Source organism: Anomaloglossus baeobatrachus, chromosome 5 (genome assembly GCF_048569485.1).
Source record: "Anomaloglossus baeobatrachus isolate aAnoBae1 chromosome 5, aAnoBae1.hap1, whole genome shotgun sequence".
NCBI classification, from domain to species: Eukaryota; Metazoa; Chordata; class Amphibia; order Anura; family Aromobatidae; genus Anomaloglossus; species Anomaloglossus baeobatrachus.
Window position 1 is genome coordinate 441,282,300 of NC_134357.1, and position 17,105 is coordinate 441,299,404.

A 17,105-nucleotide genomic window follows, 5' to 3' on the forward strand; every position below is an offset into this window, starting at 1 on the left:
ATGGGCTCCATCATGGCAGGGTAGTCACGCCCCTGAGGCCCTACTGCTGCCCTACACCAAATCATCATCTCACTCCTAGGGGGCACAATCAACGGAGCAACATCCATCACTCTCACTCCACCAATCTCTCCTCCTGTTGAGTTTACATGCTGGAGGTACATCAAGGCTCGGATCTCACGCTGCACAGCTCTCTGTCAGCTCCCCGCCGCCGTGGCGGCCAGCTGTTGCAGTAGGGCCAACAGATCACCCATACAGTGCTCCATCACATTGGTTCCTAGCACTATCTTCGGGTTATGATCACTGGGTTCATTCATGATCACAATCATACCCTGGTGTTGCAGTTCAGCTTGCCCTACTGTCATAGCCACCTGCTTATACCCCACTTGGGTCAATGGGAGTCCATTGGCAGCAATTAGCGTTATACTCGTATCTGGGAGTGCCAGCTCGTCTATTCCCCAATACCGCTGGTACAAGGTGTATGGTATGGTGGTTACCTGTGATCCAGTGTCCAAGAGAGCCATCACCGGTATGCCGTCCACAGCCACGGGGATGATGGGCCGGGCCCCGATATACCGGTCCCGCCAGTCCGGGGGGCCACGGGGTTCTACTCCTGAGGATTGGCCCGGGGCCCCAGGGGTTGCTCGTTTAACGGGCACTGTCGGAAGTAATGCCCAGGCTTACGGCACTTGTAGCAGGTTGGAGGTCTGCTCCGCGGATTGCTATTACTTCTCCGCTGCATCCAGGGGACATCCTCAGGGCTGTCGGCAAGCTGTATCTGTGCTGAAGGCTGAGATCTGGTCAAAGGTTGGAGTGCAGCAAGAATCTTGGCGAGGTCTCCGTCCATGCGACGGACCTGGGCTGCCAGTTCCTCCATCGTGCTGCTTGGGGCTGCAGGTGTTGGAGAGGTTGGTAGGGCAGGGGCCACCACAACGGGGGCCGTCTCAATGGGCCACGGGGCTGGCTCCAGAACTTCTGAAGCTGGGGGCTGTAGTGCTTTAATGGCCCGTTCCTTTAACACAGCAAAGTCCACATCAGGGTGTTCTAGGGCCCACAGCCGGTGTTGTTTGCGATCCTCGGGGGATCTCATCCCCTGCACAAATTGCTCTACTAACATCTTGTTGCTGTCCGCCTCATTGATAGGATTCACCCGCTTTAGCGTGCGGAGGGCGGTTTGCAGACGTAAAGCATAGTCCCAAATGCTATCCACAGCCCATTGCCGGCACTGGTAAAACTGCATCCTCAGCTCAGCTTCAGTCCGGGTCTCAAAGGCAGTCTGTAGCTTCTCAAAGATGGTGGCTACAGAGAGCCGGTCCCCCTCGGCCCAGGTCTCCGCCTCCTGCTCAGCCGCACTGGTTAACTGGCCCAGCACTACCGCCGCACGTTGCTTATCGGTCAGGGGGTACAGCTCTAGCAACGGGTTAAGCTTTTTCCGGAAGACCTGTAAAGCATCAGGTTTCCCGTCATACTGCGGTAGCCAGGTAGCTCCAAGCGCATACGGCAAGGAGAACGGCATCACCTGAGCGAGCGCGGGGGCCGCGGCACCTGCCGCCAGTGCGGCCGGGACCTGGGCAGGCCGATTCCCATCCGCGGGTGCCACTGCGGCTGCGACCACCGCTCCTCCAGCGGCTCCGTCGGGCGCAGACATCTTGTTTCCATCCCCCTTAGCTTCTTTCCGGCCCCTCCTCTATTGGGGCGGGGTTTTGGCCTTCACGCCTCTGCTACTCGAGAAGACGCTCGAGCGGGAACTTTTCGCGCCAAAGATGGCGACTTCTGAAATTTTTCAGCCGGATACCTCCGGTGGTCACAAGGCGCACCTCTACCCAACGGCAGAGCAGTAAGATCCTGTTTGTGACGCCAAGTTGTCGCGGGCGGAGGAGGGGACGCCGCGCTCTCCCACTGCTCGGGTCCGGCTGCCTCTGCGGCTGCTGCGGCCTGCTGCTGTTGCTCGGTGGCTCGAGCGATGGGCCGGATCCCGGGGACTCGAGCGGCGCTCCTCGCCCGTGAGTGAAAGGGGGTTTTTGGGTGTGGGGATTGTTTATTGTCCGTGACGCCACCCACGGTTGTGGTGATTTGTTAACACCACCGCTGCTCGGTATGGGGAGCCCGGGAGTGATGGTATGGAGCAGCCAGTTGTTGATGTGCCCTCCGTGGGTAGGGGTTGTGGTGCTCCCGGGGCCCAGTGATGAGGTGGGTGATGCAGGGCTTGGTGGGGTGCAGGGACGCGGGGGCAGCACTGTGCCTTGCGGCACTGTGGTACTCACTCAGCCTGAGACGATAACACAGTTCTCGGTAAAACACACGGCTGGAAAGACGGTTCCCACGGACGGCTGCACTTGCCTTTCCCCAGTTGTTGACGGTGACGGTCCCTTTTCCTGCACCCAAGATGATGATGGTTGCGATGGGTTCCCACCGGTAACCCGCTCCCCGACTTGGATATGGGCCTGGGCCGGAGGAGCCCTACTTTGCCCGCAGGCGCTGGCCCTGAGAAACTGGTGCCCTGGCGGTGGCGGTGTCTCTCTGTAACGGTTGGACTGTTGCCTTCAATCGGGACTTGGTTGTTGGGAGACAATCGTCCCCTTCACTAACGGATTTGGCAAATTCACGGCGACTCCTAGCCTTGCCGGGATCCGAAAGGCCCCTGCCCTGGTGCTGACTGTTCTTCGTATACTGCTCCAGACCGCCGGGTCACCACCCGTCCGCGGTCCTTCCAGCAACCTCCGAGCAGTCACCCCTGCGGACAGTCACCGCCGTCTGCTGACCTTGCTGTCTCTCAGTCCGGGGCACACACCCGGACCAACTTCAGGCTTTACTACTCTCACTTTTCTGTCACTTCAGCTTTTCTCGTTAGCTCCACTACTACTTCCTTCTACTTTCACTTCCTACACTTAACTGCCTGGTTTTCCCGCCTCCAGGGCTGTGAACTCCTCGGTGGGTGGAGCCAACCGCCTGGCCCACCCCCTGGTGTGAACATCAGCCCCTGGAGGAAGGCAACAAGGATTTTGGTAGCCTAGTTGTTCCTAACTTGCGTGTAGGGTGTGGTGGTGTTATGACCTGTGACCCCTGGCTTGCCCAGGGCGTCACACAACCGCTTCTGCTTGTGAGCACTGGTTAGGGGTGGCCGAATAGTAGGTTTATGCACCACAGCAAGCCTTTGAAGGACACTACACCTTGAGGTCCGGGGGACTACAGGGGCATACGTGTGAAGCCCCACAGGTGCTGTTGTGTCGGTGCATTACCTTCAGGGACTCCACGTGGATGGAACAGTCTGGTCACAGGTAAGATGTCATCTTAGGATTGTCGTGACGCCACTCTCGGTATTGCGGTCAGTGGGGACCGCCACTGCAGATTAAGGGGTGCCTGGGGCTGATGGTGGGTGCAGTCAGTTGTAGTGGCCTCCCGAGAGTGAGGTAAGCCCCAGGACCCTGTGTAGGTGTGTGGAACCACAAGGCGCAGAAGGACTCAGGCACAGTCCAAACAGTCTTTCAGGGATTTTACTCACATTAGGTGGCAGGGTGAGTAACCCGGGCGTAGCTGGGATGAACCAGGCTGGAACCAGGTGTCCCTCAGGCTGACTTGTGAGGATGGCTACTTCTCTAGCCCTTCTGTTGTTTGTGATGATCCCGACTTGCAGTCACTAAGGGGGTCACCCAGGGAAGTTGCTGCTCCCCTCGTTTCGGCCCGTTTGCTTGTAGCCTGGACCAGGTCACTCCGGCTGCTTGCCTCTTGTGAACTATGGGCCCTCTCTTTGCTACGTGGCTGCGGACTCTGTGGTGTTGTCTTGGGGGTTTGAAGTGCCCTTCTCTAGCCCTTCTGTTGTTTGTGATGACCCCGACTTGCAGTCACTAAGGGGGTCACCCAGGGAAGTTGCTGCTGCCCTCGTTTCGGCCCGTTTGCTTGTAGCCTGGACCAGGTCACTCCGGCTGCTTGCCTCTTGTGAACTATGGGCCCTCTCTTTGCTACGTGGCTGCGGACTCTGTGGTGTTGTCTTGGGGGTTTGAAGTGCCCCCTCAGGCAGGTTTTGCAGAAGAAAGGTGAATCTATCTCTGCACTGGGACCTGTTACCCGTGCGGGCCTGGTACCTCCCTGGCAGCCCCCTTACTTTGCCACTCCGTTGCTCTCTCTAGCCATGGGTGGATTTCGGGCGGCACTACCAGGTGACCGATCTCCCCCGTCAGTAGTCACTGCGCGTACGCTGTTAGATTGCAGCAGCTCCAGGGCCCTCTGTCTGCTCTCCCTGAGCTCCACACTAAACTGACTCACTGCTCCTCCTCTCCTGTTCTTGCCTACGCAAACTAGCAACCAGGCTCTCCACCACACCCCTTGAGTGGACATGGAGTCCACGCCCCCTCCTGGAAGTTCTCAGGAGTCCTCCCAAAGGTACATGTGTGAGACCTGATTACTATGCGCCTGTGTAGTCACACCTCGGTCAGCCTTCTGGATTACCTGTATTGTACTGCCCCCAGCATGGGTGCAGTACTTAGTGGTGCCTGACCAGGTCAGGGGCGCCACATAAGCAGCTTCAAATATCTGTTTGCTGGGTTGTAATGGCTTTTTAGCAGCTGCCCTCTTAATCCGATGAACTTGCCCAGCAGAAACCTACCTCATTCTGCCTTTATCAGCACAAACACATATGTGCTCTGAATGAGACACAAATCTCTTCACAGTACAGTGGAACCTTGATTTACGAGAACAATTCGTTCTGGGAGTGTGCTTGTAAACCAACTTACTCGTCTAGCAAAGCAAAATTTCTCATATGAAATAATGCAAGCTCAGACAATTAGTTCCACAACTTCTGCAATGTCCCATCCTGGTCCCCAGGGGCGTAACGACCGCGGTCGCAGAGGTCGCCACTGCGACCGGGCCCACAGGGTTATTGGGGCCCGGCAGCCGCTCTGCAGAGTCGGCTCCTCTCTGTAAGAGAGGAGATGCGCTCTTCAGTGGCCGACCACGCGACCGCCGGGGACCGGCTTGTGAGTCATTGTTAAAAACTGGGTTTAAGGCGACAACTGCAAAGCCAGTATATAATGATTGGAGCGAGAATTGGTGCAAAAACATATGGATTTATTCAGATTAAGAGTTGGAAGGTTACAGTCATTAGAGAAAAATAACTGTCTTGGCTTGAGTTAATAGATGGATAGACAGATAAGCAGAGAGAAAAAATAATAGTTCATTTATCTTACATCGCTGTAGTGTGTAAGCCGTCTCTCTCTGTCTGTAGATGGTCTGGTCGGGTTGGTGAGTCCGTCTTTCTCCTCCCTCCTTCTGCCTTCCTTTGAAGTGTGGGCTTCTTTTATAACCCAAACCCCTCCTCCTGATTGTCCTTATTTCTTTACATGGTATACAAAAAGTAACTATCCTTATTTTAGTTCAACATTATGTCATGTCACGTGGTACGTTTTACCCGTGAAATAAGTGTACCTGCGCAGTAGAGTCTTGTAACAAAACCTACTTCAACTTATTTATAATTCCTTTGAGGCTCGCTGAACTTTGACCTCAGTGTAACAGAAAGAAGTCCCTCATAGCTATTTCAGTTCTTAGCCCAACATTCCAAACAGAATATAGCTCTTCTTTGACAACTTTGATGAACAACTAGCAGATGACTTTGGTTCTACCATGTCAAAAACCTTGGTTAGCATTTTCCAACTCACAGGCATCCTTAAAGGCATGGGCGAAATATACATACATTATATGAATGCATGTAATCCAGTCTATGAATCAAATCTCCATAAACTCACTATTTTACAGTCATGAGGGCCCGGTGTCAGCAGGGGGCAGAGGGGCCCCTGATCTGGAGAGGCCCACCAGGAGTTTCTGAGCTGCGGCAGAGCAGAAGTGCTCCTGCACAGAAGACGGAAGCCATCCTTCCAGGACCTGCGATGATGTCATGTGCTCATGTGACTGTGTGGGAGGAGACACAGGTTTGCCGCAGAAAGAGTCAGAAGATATCGATTCCTGAAGGAGATTGGGACACATGACTGGTAATGAGAAAAGAGGGGACATGGGGGGGGACTGCAGGGTGAGTGGCATATGAGGGCCGCAGACTGTGACAAAAGGATGTGAAGGGGTGCAGAGTTTTTGAGAGGGGTAAGTTAGAGTACAGGCAGGGTGAGATATGTGGGGCAGGGTGTGTGACATATGGGGGTGTAGTGTGTGTGATATGGGAGGTGCAGGCTGTATGTGGGGCAGGGTGTGTGAGATATGGGGGTGTACTGTGTGTGATATGGGGGGTGTAGGCTGTATGGGGAGCAGGGTGTGTGACATATGGGGTGTGTGTGATATGGGGGGTGCAGGCTGTATGTGGGGCAGTGTGTGTGTGATATGGGGTTGCAGGCTGTGTGGGGAGCAGGGTTTGTGACATGGGGGTGCAGTGTGTGTGATATGGGGGGTGCAGGCTGTATGTGGAGCAGGGTGTGTGAGATATGGAGGTGTAGTGTGTGTGGAGGTGCAGGCTGTATGTGGGTCAGGGTGTGTGACATATGGGGGTGTAGTGTGTGTGATATGGGGGGTGCAGGCTGTATGGGGAGCAGGGTGTGTGACATGGGGGTGTAGTGTGTGTGATATGGGGGGTGCAGGCTGTATGGGGAGCAGGATGTGTGACATATGGGGGTGTAGTGTGTGTGATGGACCCGTGGAAGCACCCCTAGTGGGGCGAAACGGTGCCGTTGTCAAGAGTGCTCCCTCCCCCCTTTTGCCTGCCTTTTGTATGCACGAATGAAGCATGAATAAAAGCAACGTTTTTTCGGTGAGTGCTGCCAGCCTATTTAATTGATGATAAAAATATAGCATCTGTCCAAAAATGGTATGATTAAAAACATCAACACAAGACGCAAAAATTAAATCATCACAGCCATAGATCCTGAAAAATGAGAACGCTACGGTGTTTGGAAAATGGCGCAAAAAATGTGCAACTTTTTTTGGTCAAACGTCTGATTTTTTTAACCCCTTAGATAAAAGTAAACCTATACATGTTTGGTGTCAACAAACTCGCACCGAACTGAGGCATCACACCCACACATTAGTTTTACCATATAGTGAACATGGTGAATAAAATATCCTAAATATATCGTGCAATCACACTTTCTTTTAAAATTGTTCCGCACTTGGAATTTTTTTGCCATTTTCCAGCACACTATATGATAAAATGTAAGGTTTCATTTAAAAGTACAACATGTCCCGCAAAAAATAAGCCCTTTTATGGGAAAATTGACGGAAAAATAAAAAAGTTACGGCTCTTCAAAGAAGGGCGCAAAAAACAAAAATTGAAAATCGCCCGAGGGTGAAGGGGTTAATGAGATGGAATGGTTTTACGAATATTTTTCATAAGGAAAGACAGTGTGGGGGGCATAATTCATGGTGGAGGAATGGTGCAGTGGTCATAGTATATGAGTGGGACAGTGTGGAGGCCATGTATCATAAGGGGGACAATGCGGGGTAACTTACTTTTTTGTCGGACATAGTGGGGGAATTATTTTTTTCAGGTGCACAGTATACGGGTTATTTAGTGCACAGTATACAGGTTATTTAGTGCACAGTATAAGGGTTATTTAGTGCACAGTATAAGGGTTATTTAGTGCACAGTATAAGGGTTATTTAGTGTACAGTATACAGGTTATTTAGTGCACAGTATAAGGATTATTTAGTGCACAGTATAAGGGTTATTTAGTGCACAGTATATAGGTTATTTAGTGCACAGTATACGGGTTATTTAGTGCACAGTATAAGGGTTATTTAGTGCACAGTATACGGGTTATTTAGTGCACAGTATACGGGTTATTTAGTGCACAGTATACGGGTTATTTAGTGCACAGTATACGGGTTATTTAGTGCACAGTATAAGGGTTATTTAGTGCACAGTATAAGGGTTATTTAGTGCACAGTATAAGGGTTATTTAGTGCACAGTATACGGGTTATTTAGTGCACAGTATAAGGGTTATTTAGTGCACAGTATACAGGTTATTTAGTGCACAGTATGTATGGATATTTTTATTTAGCTGTAATAATGACACTAATTTTTTATGGCATCGTGTTAAGATATCATGTGGAAAACCAGAGAAGAAGGAAGTCTGGGGAGACGAGTTGTGGAAGTCCAAGGTCATCATGGCATCTGGACCAGATGAAGAATGGGATGAGCGGTCATTGTACACATTGGCACAAATGACAAAGTTTGAGGTAGGTGGAAGGTCCTTAAAGATGATTTCAGGGAATTAGGTTGTAAGCTTAAAGCATGGACCTCAAAGGTGGTATTTTCGGAAATACTACCTGTGCCACGAGCCACACCAGAGAGGCAAAGAGAGATCAGGGAGGATAACAGGTGGCTCAGGAATTGGTGTAGGAAAGAGGGTTTTGGGTTCCTGGAGAATTGGGCTGACTTTTCAGTTGGCTACAGATTCTATGCTAGGGATGGGCTGCATCTTAATGGGGAAGGTGCAGCTCTGCTGGGGCAGAAAATGGCTAGAAGGTTGGAGGAGTGTTTAAACTAGGAATGGGGGGCGAGGGTATTCACTTTATAGAAGGGGAATGTAGTGCAGATAGTGACCAGGGCACAAGTAATGAAATTGGGGGTGGTACGGGGGGAAGGGTTAGGACAGTTAATACAGTAAGCAGGAATACAGGTACAGAGTCATATGTAACGTGCATGTACACTAATGCCCGAAGCCTCACAAATAAGGTGGAGGAATTAGAATTAATATTGTTGGAAGAAAATTATGATATAGTGGGGATATCAGAGACATGGCTGGATGAGAGCTATGACTGGGCTGTTAATTTACAGGGTTATAGCCTATTCAGGAATGACCGTACAAATAAGCGAGGGGGAGGTGTGTGTCTATATGTAAAATCATCCTTAAAACCCATCCTGCGTGACAACATATGTGAGGGTACTGAGAATGTAGAGTCCCTATGGGTGGAGATAAGGGGGGGGAGAATGAATAATAAAATACTGATAGGGGTGTGTTATAAGACGCCGAATATTATGGAAGAGGTAGAGAATCTCCTCATAAAGCAAATTGATAAAGCAGCGAGTCTCGGAGAGGTAATTATTATGGGGGACTTTAACTATCCTGATATAAATTGGGGAACAGAAACTTGCAGTTCCAGCAAAGGAAATAGATTTTTGATAACAATGAAAGATAATTACCTTTCACAAATGGTACAGGACCCCACAAGAGGGGGAGCACTACTAGACCTTGTACTAACCAATAGGCCAGACCGCATATCAAATATACAAGTTGGGGGTTACTTGGGGAATAGTGATCACAAAATAATAAGTTTTCATGTATTCTTTAGTAAGATGTCTAGTAGAGGGGCTACAAGGACACTAAACTTCAGGAAAGCAAATTTTAAACGGTTGAGAGATGATCTTAGTGCAATAAACTGGGATTATGTACTAAGTAATAAAAGTACACAAAGCAAATGGGAGACTTTTATGAGCATCCTGAATAGGGCTTGTGCAGAAAATATACCCTATGGGAACAAACATGCTAGAAATAGGAGGAAACCCCTATGGCTAAATAGAGCTGTAAGGGAAGCAATAAAAGAAAAACATAAAGCCTTAAAAGAATTAAAGAGGGTAGGTAGTGATGAGGCATTATATAATTATAGAAAATGAAATAAAATATGTAAAAAGCAAATTAAGTTAGCTAAGTTTGAGACAGAGAGACTCATTGCGAGAGAAAGTAAAAATAATCCTAAAATATTCTTTAACTACATAAACAGTAAAAAACTGAAAAGCGATAGTGTTGGCCCCCTTAAAAATAGTCTTGGTGAAATGGTGGAAGGGGATGAGGGTAAAGCCAACCTGCTGAATGACTTTTTTTCTACGGTTTTTATACAAGAAAATGCCATGGCAGATGTCATGACCAGTGATACCATAAATTCACCCTTGAATATTACCTGCTTAACCCAGCAGGAAGTACGCCGCCGCCTCGAAATCACTAAGGTTGACAAATCTCCGGGCCCGGATGGCATACACCCCAGAGTACTACAGGAATTGAGTTCTGTGATAGATAGACCATTATTTTTAATCTTCACAGATTCCTTAATAACAGGGTCACTACCGCAGGACTGGCGCATAGCAAATATGGTGCCAATATTCAAAAAGGGGACAAAAACTGAGCCGGGAAATTATAGGCCGGTAAGTTTAACCTCTACGGTTGGTAAAATCCTTGAGGGTTTCTTGAGAGATGCTATACTGGAGTATCTCAAGAAAAATAACCTTATGACAGAGTATCAACATGGGTTTATGAGGGATCGATCCTGTCAAACTAATTTGATCAGCTTCTATGAAGAGGTAAGTTCAAGTCTGGACCAGGGAAATGCAGTGGATGTTGTGTATATGGACTTTTCAAAAGCTTTTGATACGGTGCCACACAAAAGGTTGGTACATAAAATGAGAATAATGGGGATAGGGGAAAATATGTGTAACTGGGTTAAAAACTGGCTCAGTGATAGGAAACAAAGGGTGGTTATTAATGGTACGTACTCGGACTGGGTCTCAGTTCATAGTGGGGTACCACAGGGGTCAGTATTGGGCCCGCTTCTTTTCAACATATTTATAAATGACCGTGTTGGGGGCATGCGGAGTAGAATTTCAATATTTGCAGATGATACTAAACTCTGCAGGGTAATCAATACAGAGGAGGATAATTTTATATTACAGGGAGATTTATGTAAATTGGAGGATTGGGCTGAGAAGTGGCAATTGAAGTTTAATGTAGATAAATGTAAGGTCATGCACTTGGGTAGAGGAAATAACATTTATGATTATGTACTTAATTGTAGAACACTGGGTAAAACAGACACAGAAAAAGACTTGGGTGTATGGGTGGATGGTAAACTTCACTTTAGTGGACAGTGTCAGGCAACTGCTGCCAGGGCTAATAAAATAATGGGATGTATTAAAAGAGGTATAAGTGTTCATGAAAAAAATATACTTCTACCTCTGTACAAGTCACTAGTGCGACCGCACTTAGAATACTGTGTACAATTCTGGTCACCGATATATAAGAAGGACATAGCTGAACTGGAGAGGGTGCAGAGAAGAGCCACCAAGATTATTAGAGGAATGGGTGGGCTGCAATACCAAGACAGGTTATTAAACTTGGGGTTATTTAGTTTGGAAAAACGAAGGCTTAGGGGGGATCTAATCACAATGTATAAATATATGAGGGGACAGTACAGAGACCTTTCCAAAGATCTTTTTACACCTAGGCCTGCGACTGGAACACGGGGGCATCCGCTACGTCTTGAGGAAAGAAGGTTTAATCATAATCACAGACGAGGATTCTTTACTGTACGAGCAGTGAGACTATGGAACTCTCTGCCGCATGATGTTGTAATGAGTGATTCACTACTAACATTTAAGCAGAGCCTGGATGCCTTTCTTGAAAAATTTAATATTACCAGTTATGTATATTAGATTTTATGACAGGGTATTGATCCAGGGAACTAGTCTGATTGCCGGATGTGGAGTCAGGAAGGACATTTTTTCCCCATTGGAACTTGTTTGCCACATTGGGGTTTTTTTTGCCTTCCTCTGGATCAACATGTTAGGCTACGGGTTGAACTAGATGGACTTAGAGTCTCCCTTCAACCTTAAAAACTATGATACTATGATGATACTATGAGACCATTACAATCTGAGAACAAGTCACCAATAAGGTACCTGGATCTAAGGGAGCATTTATACTGGACAATCACCTCCTTTAAAGGGAATCTGTCACCAGGATTTGCTCCCTCATGTGAGAGCAGCATAATGTAGAGACAGAGACCCTGATTCCAGCGATGTGTCACTTACTGAACTGTTTGCTGTCATTTTGATAAAATCAATGTTTTCTCTGCTGCAGATAAAAGCTCTTGAATATGCTGGACTACCTGGCAACAGGCCAAGTAGTCCTGTAATGATAAAATCACTGATTAATCAGCAGCAGATTATCAAAACTACACTAAGCAGTCAAGTAAGTGATACATCGCTGGAATCAGGATCTCTGCCCCTATGTTATGCTGTTCTCAGATTAGAGGGCAAATATCTGCTGACAGATTCCCTTTAAATGATCGTTGACCGTTTGGTTATATGAAGCTGATTGGCAGTTTAACGGCTTGTAACTGCAGACTAGTGAATGCTTATTGCATGCGCACAGCGAGCTGTCAGGGTTTTCCAGTGCCGGCGGTGAGAGTGGCTGTCATGTGACCACAAGTGTGCAATTTGCATACTTCTAGCCACATCGGCATGAGGCTTCAGACTGATTCACTGGTAGGGGCAGCATGAACCCCAACTACGGCCCTGCCGCTACACTTAACTGTATCATTGTGCGCATGCACGCTGCAATTTTTTTTTCCCAGACCACTTGGTCCAAGAACAAAATTGAACATAACCACTGCCTCATTGGATAACATTGGTCAGAGTGCGATCCAATGTTATGTCAGATCGTACTCAGGACAAAAATACGGGTGTCTACACAAGCTCTGAGCTGAAACCCTAGCTGCGCCTCTGGTGAGGACATGTTTTTATTTTTTTTAATCAGTGAGTAAACAGTGGCCAGAGGTCTGTAGGGGTGCATTATACTATATGGAGGATTATGTTGTGTGCATTTATATGGAGGATTATGGTGTGTGCATTTATATGGAGGATTATGGAGTGTGCATTATACTAGATTGAGGATTATGGGGTGTGCCTTATATGGAGGACTATGGGATGTGCATTATCTTAAATCGAGGATGTGTATTATATGGAGGACTATGCTTTACACTATACTATATGGAGGACTATGTGAAGTGTATTATAATACATGGAGGTCTATGGGAGGTGCATTATAATATATGAAGGGTTATGTGAGACCCATTATACTATATGGAAGGCTATGTGAGGATCATTATAGTATTTGGATTACTATATACGAAGTGGACAAAGATAAAGCATGGCATGGGAAAGTTTTGTGCTGAGTAAAAGAGGTTCTTTCCCTCAGCACCTCAGCACCCAGCTTTTCTCATGCTCTGATATCATGGGAAAGCTGCGTGCTGAGGGAAAGATGTATAGCAGAGCATGGGGAAGCACATGATGAGGACAAGATGTAAAGCAGAACATAAGAAAGCTGCTGATAGAAAGAGATTTCAGATCATAGGAAACCTGGGTGCTGAAGGAAAGAGCCAAGTGTCAGCGACACTATCCTGTACCCCGAGTGTCGTGTACGGTTGGGGGGGCCCAGGTCCAAACTTTGCATCGGGGCCCATCAAACTCTAGTTACGCAACTGCTGGTCCCCTATTGTGCCATTCCACATACGCACAAACACACACACACACACACACACACACATTATGCTCACCTTACCTTCCGTTCCCTCGTCGGCCTCCTGGTTCTTGTAGTCCGCCGGTACAGGATGTGTATTGGGTAACCATTGCGACCGATGCCGGAGCTTCCGCTGCCTGCGCGCTGACGTCGAAGGCATGAGCCGCTTGCCTCTGATTTGTCAGTGCGCTGCCTTTGAGAAGCGGCTGACAGCAGAAGTTTCTCCATCGTCGCCATGGTTATCCGATTCAAATCCTGTAACGGCAAACTACAAGACCCTGGAGGCCGGCGAGGGAACGGAAGGTAAGGTGAGCATAATATATGTGTGTGTGTGTTTGTGTGGACTCCAAGAGCGGGTCAGAGCGCGGTGAAAGTATGGAACCGGAAGCGTGTGCGGCATTTGCTCGAACAGCAAAGCTTGCTCTTAAACTGTTACAAATTTACAGCAAGCTTTGCTCGTATAGCGAAATACTCGCACACCAAGTTACTCGTAAACCGAGGTTCCGCTGTACGATGATCACGCTTATGTTTTCGTGAAATATCTAATGTTTTCATCCCTTGTACAAGGCATTGCAGTATTTGATGCTTTTCGGCAGCAGAGAGATCCTTTTTCTTTCCCATGAAACTTGAAAACTGTGGCCTGCTTAATATTGTGGAACATCCAGTTTTCCTTATACTGGGCTCACCTGGCAAACTAATTATCACAGGTATCTGAGATTGATTTCAGTGATCCAAAGAACGCTGAGACACAGTACCATCAACGAGTTTCATTGTAAAAAAAAAAATGTAATCGCTATGACACTTACATCGAATTTGCATAATAATTTGGATCATGGTATACATGTGATTTCCACAGTCTTCTTTCTCTACATGACGGATGTGGTAATGGACATTGCTGCTGGCATCAGATACAGTTTTTGCACTGGAGTTCCCCTGAGCATCACACGTCCGCCCTATATCATGTGCCTAGGCAGCACTGTCCCTTTAATAGGTGGAGAATGTGGATTTCTTAGAAATAGAAAGTGAAACTCAAGGCTGAAGTTTGCACTTGTCGGTAATCAGGGTAAAAGTTTCATTTCAGTTTGCCCCTTAATATCTTCACTTCAGAAACTCACCTGTACTCCTCCATTGTCCTATAAGAGAGGTAAGTGCATAGTTCTGGCTTTAGAAGCAGGGCTCTGTGTTAAGCTACTATCGTATATTTACCTGCAGTCCTATGTAAGACCACAGATAACACTGTAAGATATGATGTCAACTGTGACAAACCATAAAGCAGATCCAAAAGTAGAAACAGGCTTGATGAAGGCTAAAGTATGACCGAAATGCTGCATCTTGGCTGTATATACATTTGGTTGAACAGTCCTTTGGTGTGCGACTTTCTCTAATTTCGGATGTGTTTTGGGACCACCAAGTCCACTTGATGGTGTGCACCCGAATATCACTACCATACTGCTAATGGCGGCTGTCTGCTGATATGGGGCATGTATTGAAAAGGGCCAGGTGCAAAATGGCACTGCCCCCTACCTTCGTCCAGTTTCTGTATTTTCATCAATGTGCAGATACAAAATAGCTGAATACAATGGTGGAAGAAGGAGCCATCGGCTCCCTGCTCCACCAGTCAGCCTCAACGCACTAAGGCCGGTTTCACACATCCGGCTTTTTGCCGGTTCCGGCGCATGCCAGTACAGTGTATATAGTACAGTGGCAGCGCTGTAACTTCCGGGTCACATGCTCCGATCACATGACAGCATGTCACCGGAGCTTGTCGTGCTGCCACTGTACTGTATACACTGTACTGGCGTGCGCCGGAACCAGCAAACTGGCGAAAAGCCGGATGTGTGAAACTAGCCTAAGTGCAATGATATCACAGATGGCGCTTGCCTGGAGCAGCGCATCAGAGAAATTGGGCTAGGTGAACGGTCTATTTTGTTTTTTTAATTCCAGTATCATACTGTCTCTGTGTGTGTAGGAGGCTTGAAACATTTATAGGGGTGTGTGGAAGCATAGTACCGTATGTGGGGCTGTGGGGGCCATCATACTATGTCAGAGACAAAGGGGGAATCATACTGTGGGGAAAGGCTGGGGTATCGTACCTTGTTGTTGGTCACTGTGGGGACCACTTGTGTGTGGAAACATTACTCTTTGGGGGGGGCACTGTAGGGGCATCATAGTCTGTTGGGAAGCAGAGGACATTATACTTTCTTACTGTTTTGGGGGACAGACATTGGGGTCATCATACTGTGCATGGGGGACATTCTTGGTGGCATCATATTTTATGGGGTATAATAGTGGATGAGAGTGTCGCGGGCGGAGGGGACGCGCTCGCCACGCTCGGGTCCGGGGCATCTGCTGCTGCTCGGTGGCTCGAGCGGTGGGCCGGACCCGGGGACTCGAGCAGCGCTCCTCGTCCACGAGTGAAAAGGGGGGTGGTTTGTTTTGGGAGATAGTTTGTGACGCCACCCACGGGTCATGGTGATTATTAGCACCACCGCTGCTGGTGACTGGGATCCCGGGAGAGATGGTAGGGAGCAGCTAGGATGTTGTCCCCTCCGTGGGTAGGGGTTGGTGATCCCAGGGCCCGGTGGTGTAACGGGGAGGCTGGGATGCAGGGTTGCAGGGGCAGCGCGGCGCGGTGCCGGATGGCACTGGTGTACTCACTCAGGAAGTCAATGACAGAGTCTCTGGTAAGCCAAACGGCTTGATGGACGGGTCCCGCAGCCGGCTGCAGTGTTGTGCTCTCCCCGGACGGCTGATGGTGGTTGTCTTTCCCTGCACCTGTTAGAATGTTCTGGCCTGCTCTGCCGCTTGGCAGCTACATCCCCGCGGTGCCACGGCCGAGGCTGGGTGTCTGGGAGTGGTCAGCGTAACTTGCGGTGCTGGCGTCTGATCGAGGATCACCTCCGTTGCGGCCAGGATGAAAGCCAGGACGGGTGCCAGGGCGGTGACAATGGTAGGGTCCGGGCCTTCTCCCACAGATGCTGCAGGCTCCGCTACCGGTGACAGGGGTAACGGGTCGGTCAGGGCGGTGGACCGCGGGCGTGGGCAGTGAGGAAGGTGGCGTAGTGGATGGCAGCAGGCCGGGCCCCTCAGACGCAGCGGCCATTCCCTCGGAGACATAGGGGCGTGGGTCGCTTACCCGCTCCTCTGAGACCACCTCCACTCCAGATGCCCGCACGGTTGCGATCAGGCCTTTCTTCTCCGACGTCCACTCCGCCATCATGGAGTGGACCTTGGCCTGGAGTTCCTGGCACATCTTGCTGCTGGATCCAGGAACGTGTTCCGGCAGAGTCCTGGCGTCCCTGCACTCTGTAGTGCTAATTACATGCGGTCGTTAAGCACCGCCGCTCCTGCGGCCAGCGCTCCTCCGCCAGGCACGGACATCTTTTTCCCGTCCCCCCTTGGTTCTTTCTAGCACTTCCTCTTTGGGGGCGAGGCTTGACTTTCGCGCCTTCCCTGCTCGGGGAAGACGCTTGAGCGGGAAATCTTCGCGCCAAAGATGGCGGCACTTCAAATTTTTTGGCCGGACACCGCCGGCGGGGACTGCAAGGCGCACTTCTACCGGTAGGTAGACTGGTTCTATCCTGTTTGTGACGCCAAGTTGTCGCGGGCGGAGGGGACGCGCTCGCAACGCTCGGGTCCGGGGCTTCTGCTGCTGCTCGGTGGCTCGAGCGGTGGGCCGGACCCGGGGACTCGAGCAGCGCTCCTCGTCCACGAGTGAAAAGGGGGGTGGTTTGTTTTGGGAGATAGTTCGTGACGCCACCCACGGGTCGTGGTGATTATTAGCACCACCGCTGCTGGTGACGGGGATCCCGGGAGAGATG

The 17,105-nt window shown here is 49.2% G+C and overlaps 1 protein-coding gene across 1 annotated transcript in view; it reads left to right on the top strand.

Moving 5' to 3' along the window:
• Positions 1-14,325: 14,325 nt before the first annotated feature.
• Positions 14,326-17,105, top strand: part of LOC142311741 (uncharacterized) — a 39,514-nt gene continuing 36,734 nt past the window's right edge. The window contains exon 1 of the mRNA XM_075350414.1: positions 14,326-14,428. The gene's annotated coding sequence lies outside the window, so the exon portion shown is untranslated. The remainder of the gene's footprint in view (positions 14,429-17,105) is intronic.